General features: G+C 45.8%; 1 protein-coding gene across 3 annotated transcripts in view; it reads left to right on the forward strand.

The window, feature by feature from the left end:
* Nucleotides 1–1125: 1125 nt before the first annotated feature.
* Nucleotides 1126–6502, forward strand: part of Scap (SREBF chaperone) — a 74281-nt gene continuing 68904 nt past the window's right edge. For 2 of the 3 annotated variants that reach the window (XM_013346529.2, XM_005347991.3), the window contains exon 1: nucleotides 1126–1256. The gene's annotated coding sequence lies outside the window, so the exon portion shown is untranslated. Of the gene's footprint in view, nucleotides 1257–1422; nucleotides 1704–6502 lie in introns of those variants that run through there. The other variant, XM_026779423.1, reaches the window with a different exon arrangement.

The following is a 6502-nucleotide window of genomic DNA, read 5'->3' on the forward strand; positions in this document are numbered from 1 at the left end:
TGCCTGCACCTCCTGAGGGCTGAGGTCATAGGCGTGAGCTACCACACCCAGTCTGTTTGGTGCTGGGGAGCAAACCTAGGACTTTGTGCTTGCTTGGCAGGCAGTCTACCATCTGAGCTACATCCCTACCGGAAACCTACCTGCCTTATAGAGTAACTCTTACTTTACTCCACAGTCCAACCCTAATACAGGCTATAGTCCCGAAGACATTTGGAGCCTGTCCTGGAACTTTCTCTGTAGACCATGCTGGTCTTGAACTCACAGAGATCCGTCTGCCGCTGCCTCCCGAGTGCTGGGATTAAAGGCATGCACCACCACTGCCCGGCAAGACATTTGTTCTTGATATTATTTTATTGGCACAACAAAAGACTAGAAAGGGAGGCCAATCCCACAACTGGAAAGAAAATCCATTTTGATGTGAAGGGACTAAGAGACCACAAAAACAAAACAAAACAAAACAAAAAAACGTGCACAAGCTTAACTCAGCACTTGGCATAACTGTTTCGGTTATATTACCTGTTACACATGCAAGCCAGCAGGTGGAAGAGAGGAACACCCATATCCTTCCCCTTAATAAACACTGACCACACGTCATTTTAACAAAATGGAATCATAAGCCAGCTTGCTTTTGAGTCACCTTTCATTGTCAGTAAGTGCTCATCAAACACCCTCGATGTGGGAGGCTCCTGTATCAGTTCACCAGCTCCATGCATTTGCTACCCAATTCAGTTCTTTCTAATTCCCTGTTTGTTTTCTTTTTGATGATGCTGTGGATCAAAACCAGGGTCTCCAGGGACCGAGTCATTTGCTCTATCACTGAACCACACGCCCCAGCCCCGCTTCTAATCCTCTATAAAGCATAGACCATGAGCCTCTCGTGCGTATGCTTGGTAACTTTCCATGAGCATGCGGTCAAAATTCCTAAGGGACACTTGCCACCCTTTTCCATTTCCAGGTCCCGGGGAAGCTGCAGGTCTTCCTCCCGCGGTTTTGTGGCAGGGGACCGCCAGGGGGCGACCCCGAGCCGCTGGCAGAGCCAGATTACGCATGCGCACGCCGCGGGGAGCACGTGTGGAGGGCGGCGGAGCGGGAGGGGAAAGGTAGGAGTTGAGAGGTGAAGGGGCGGGGAGCTGCGCGGGCGCCTGGCGGCCGGGAGGGAGAGGGCGGGCTCCAAACACCGGACCGTGGGCCAAGAGCGCGCAGGCCGCGCTCCGCCGCTCTGCCGCCGCTGCCCGGGAGCTGCCTCGCCGCCACAGGTACCTCAACGCGCGGCTCCACGGCGCGGCAGGGCCCCGGCTGAGGCCTCGCGCCGCTCGTGCCCGGGAGTTCCGGGATGGGGGCGAGCCCGGGCAGCGACGCGCGGGCGTGGGCGCTGTCCAGCAGCCCGAGGGCGGCTCAGGAGACCGCAGGCTGGCGCGGGGGCCGGACGGTCGTCCCGCGTCCCCTTCCCGACCGCGCCCCCCGCCCGGGCCGAGCTGCCCTGGTCGAGCTGCCCGGGTCGCACTGGGTCTCAGGAACCTGCTTTGGGTTGTCTGGGGTTTCCAGAGTGCGAGCTCGGTAGCCCCTGTGACTCGGTCCTGCCTCTGCTAAGATCCGATAGCGAGGCAGCGTGTAGCGTCTTCGCTGGGCGTGCTCGGTTTCTTGTTTTCTGTATTGCTTAAACCTAAACTTTGCTCTCTCGTGTTGCTGGTGTTTACTTCCAGGTGGGTTTGTTGCATCAGGGTTATAATGCGATAGCGCTAGCTGCAGGGAGCTCTGGGTCTACGCTGCATCACAGAAAGTTGTGCAGATGGAGGCGATGAAGAGGGCAATGAGCCCCCGGGTGGGTGTGGGGGGGGTCGGTTCTGGCAGGAATCTTCTCTAGTTCTGCTCGTTTTTTTTGTTTGTTTGTTTGTTTTTTCATCTCTTTTGGTGATAGAACTGATGATTAAACGCTCTCTGGTGATCTTGCAATAATTTTTGTGAAGTCGACATAGAAACAGTCTTTTTTTTTTTTTTTTTTTTTTTTTTGGTTTTTCGAGACAGGGTTTCTCTGTGGCTTTGGAGCCTGTCCTGGAACTAGCTCTGTAGACCAGGCTGGTCTCGAACTCACACAGATCCGCCTGCCTCTGCCTCTCGAGTGCTGGGATTAAAGGCGTGCGCCACCATCACCCGGCTAGAAACAGTGTCTGTAATGATGTTATCTTCATGTGCGTTTGTAGAGTTCGCTTATGCGGTGTGCTGCCATCTCAGGGTGTTGTTTGTTACAGATTGAAGCTTTTATTAGAGAGTCAGGATCAAGTGTGTCTAGTTAGTGCTGAATACGTTTTAGGTGCATGCTGAGTGATGCTTAATTGAAGATTGTATCTTTTTAAGTCTGTATTGTTGTATCTCAGATCTAAAGCGCTCTTTATATATTTGCAGCTTTTCTGCTTTGGCACGCAGTCTTTAGGAAATGACCAAAAGCATATTACAAGTATAAACGTTATTTCTATAGTTGTTTGGGATGTGGGACTAGGGCATTGGTCTACCACTGAGCAACACCTGTGGCTCTTTATTTTGAGTTGGGCTCCGTTGCCCAGTCTGACCACGTTTCATCCTCCTGCCTCAGTTTCCTGAGTATGTGGGATAGCACATGTGTGTGCCACTGCTCCTGCTCATCAGTCTAAGTTGAAATGGAAGAACTGGACTTCCTTGGAACTCATTTGTTGTTGAATACTCTCTCTTTTGCTACTGTGGCAAAAGAAAAAAGGAAAAAGTACCTCTCCAGAGGGTTCTATGTGCTGTAGAACCACTGGCTTGGGAATCCCCACCACCAATTTAGACTATTGTCCTGAAGCGGGTCAAAAACTTTATTCTTAGTTTGTGGCTAGAACACAGAACCATAAAAATTGTGATTTGCCTGACGTCATATGTAAGCTGCTTCACAGTCCAGTTGGGAAAAAAACCGTGACTGCTGTACATATGTATTTAATGTGGGTGGTAAACTTCAGGGTGCCCACAGTTCAGGATCACTTCAGATGAATGTGTCTCAGGGAGCCTAGGGACTTGGGATCATGTGCTGTTTGCACACTGCGTTATCCATTTGTCGGCTCTGACATGTCTGGTACCTGTGGTTTCTGCTATCTCTCCCACTGAGCCAGTTGCTTCCAGCTTGTACATGGAGGATCAGGCCTTCAAACCACGTCTCCAGACGGCCACATGAGCTTCCTGCCCCTGTAACCTACTACCATCCTGAGTTTGCTGAAGAAACAAGATCAGGTGACTTTTGCCACCTAAAGTGATGCTTTTGGGGACTATTGAGTTTTTTGAGTGCTTATGCTGTTGGGCACTGTGCTCGGGGCTCCTGTGTTAGCTTCTCAAGTCCCATGTGAACAGATGGCATGATAGTGTTAGCTCTTTTCTGGGTGAATTTCAGGTAAGTTTTCTCCCTGGCCATGGGTCACTAGCCAGTTAGGAGTTAAGCTTGTGTGCAGACGTGTGTGACTGACCACAGTTGTGTTTTCCTGTTGCTGCACCCACTGACTTCACAGTCTCCCTGTTCGTTGGGAAATGGGAGATAACAGGAAGTGATGTGAGTGGCGGGAAGCAACCCCTGTTGCGGAGTTGAATCTTAGCTGGCAGATTGCAGTAAGACAGGGCTCTCGTTTCATCATCTTCTCCACTCTACTTGCTATACTTTTCTCATTTTTAAAAGTGTTTTAATTTGTGGAAAATAATACATAACATAAAATTTACAATTTTAGTGATTAATGTAGTAGTTGGGAATATTAAATATACTCACAATACTGTATAGCTGTAATTACTATCCATTTCCAGAATTTTTATATAATTCTACACAGAAACTGTCCCTTCATTTCCCTGTCTTCCAGTCCTGGCAAACTGTTCCACTCTCTGCGAGCTTGCTTATGATAATTTCTGTCATCTGAAGGAAGTGTAAAGTATACGTTTAGATTTTTATTTTATACATATGAGGGTTAGTTGCGTGTGTGTATGTGTACCATATTTATGCCTGGTGTCTCCAGAGGTCAGAAGAGGGTGTCAGTATCCCTGGAACTGGAGTTAGGGATGGTTGGGAACAACTGTGTGGGTGCTGGAAACCAAGCCCTGACCCTCTGCGGGAACAAGGCCTTTCACTGCTGGCCATCTCTCCAGCCTCCTGTATTTCTCTTCTGTCTGTTTCCTTTCACTTGTTTTCAGGGTTCATCATGTATTGTTTATTATGTCTCATTCCTTTTTCAGATTTAATTACATTACTTTGTATGTATATTCACATTTTTTTTTTCAAGACAGGGTTTCTCTGCATAGCCTGGGCTGTCCTGGAAATCACAGACCAGCCTGGATTTGAACCTGCCTGTTTCCCCAAGTGCTGGGATTAAAGGCAATGCTAAAGATCCACATTTTAAGAGAAATCTATTCATCTTTTAATGAACATTGGAGCTATTTCTGCCTTTTGGTTATTGGGAATGATGATGTTAGGGACATGGTGCACAATTAATCATCATCAGAAGACTGAGAATATTTAGTAATACCATTATACAGATATATCTTTGAATTCTTGCATTTAGCTCCTTATATATTTTCTGCATGCCCACTTGGATATACAGTTGTCCCTCAGGATTTATAGAGGATTGAGTTCAGGATCCCCATTAGGCACTAAAATCTGTAGGTTAACAGTTTTTCTATAAAATAGCATAAAATTCATATATGACCTGCCCAAATCCTTTCTTATACTTTAAATGATCTGTAGGCCATTTGTGTCATTTCTCATAAATGATATTTAAGCTCTTTGCACATTTTTTTTTTTTTTTTGGTTTTTCGAGACAGGGTTTCTCTGTGGCTTTGGAGCCTGTCCTGGAACTAGCTCTGTAGACCAGGCTGGTCTCGAACTCACAGAGATCCGCCTGCCTCTGCCTCCCGAGTGCTGGGATTAAAGGCGTGCGCCACCATTGCCCGGCCCTCTTTGCACATTTTTAGATTTATTTATTTTTATGTATACGGATGGGTATTTTGTCTGTATGTCTGTCTGTGCGCCTCATACATGCAGTGACCACGGAGGCAGAGGTGTGTCAGAACCTTTGGAGCTGGATGTGAGTTGCCATGTGAGTTATTGGAAACAAACTGTGGTTTTTAGAAGAGTAGCCATGTCTCCACCTTCTAGACTTAACTTATGTTATTTTTAATTACATGTAGATGTTTGTGTCTGTGTGTGGGTCTGTTCTCATGAGTGCAGAGGCTCAAGGAATCTAAAAGCTGGAGTTGGAGTCACAGGTGTTTGTGAAGCGTCTGATGTGAGTCCTGGCAGAAGCAGTGCACACTTGTAACGACTGGAGAGCTCTCTTGCCCGTGTTGTGTGTTTTTAAATTGTGCTGAGTTCTCTTGTTGGGTTATAAAACTTCTTAATATACTTTAGATGTTAATTCTTTGTCAGATAAACAATTTGCCGATACTTTCTCCCATTTTCTGGATGGTCTATGTTCTCATAGAGCACCTGAGTTTGGTTACTGCACCCACCTAGTAACTCATAACTGCCTATAACTCCAGCTCCAGGGGATCCAGTGCACTCTTCTAGATTCCACAGGCACTGAATTCATGTGTACCCTCCCCTGTGTATTGACAGTTGTGTAAAGAAACAACATTTTGTTTTGATTTTTGTTATAGGGTTTCTCTGTGTATCCCTAGTTGTTCTTGAACTCATTCTGTATGCCAGACTGATCTTGAATTCAGGGATCTGCCTGTTTTTACCTCCTGAGAGCTGGAATTAAAGGCCTCTACCACCATACCAAAGAAGCAAAAATCTTTGGAAAAAAAAAAAAAAGAAGGAAAAAGAAATGGCCAGCCTGCTCTACAAATCCAGTTCCAGGATAGCCAGAGCTATTACACAGAGAAACCCTTTCTTGAAAAATAAACAAAACAAAATGAAACAAATTAAAGACAAGAATATACCTGATATTGACCTGGTTTTCCACACAGAGTGGTCCCTATGAATTCATTTGCAGCACCTCAATACTCATGTACATATTCATATATTATATACACACATATGCAAGGAAATATGATTGTATTTTACAGTCATGTCATGTGGAATAGAACTAATTTTATTTTTGCCTTTTGACTTCAGATACCTAAGGAGAAGAGTGGGTGAGGAGGGGGAGAAGAATTTTCCCATTGTTTTGGTTGGTACCTTCAGTATGATATAACATAAAAGTGGCAAAAATGGACATCCTTGTTTTGATTCTGGGAAAAGCTTCAAGTCTTTGTTTTATTCACCTGCTGAATATGACTTTTTTTTTTTTTTTGAGACAGGGTCTCACTACTTGTGTCCTGGAACTCCCCGCATAGACCAGACTGACCTTGAACTCAGAGACCTGTCTGCCTCCCTGAGTGCAGGGATTAAAGATGTGCGCAACCAGGCTGGGCAGCTGTGCATTTTTCATATGTAGCTTTTATGTGTGTGTTGAGGAAGTTTCCTTCTGTTTCTAGTTAGTTTTTAATCAAGAGAGTATTTTTTTTTTTTTTTTTT

Source organism: Microtus ochrogaster, chromosome 5 (assembly GCF_000317375.1).
Source record: "Microtus ochrogaster isolate Prairie Vole_2 chromosome 5, MicOch1.0, whole genome shotgun sequence".
Taxonomy (NCBI): domain Eukaryota; kingdom Metazoa; phylum Chordata; class Mammalia; order Rodentia; family Cricetidae; genus Microtus; species Microtus ochrogaster.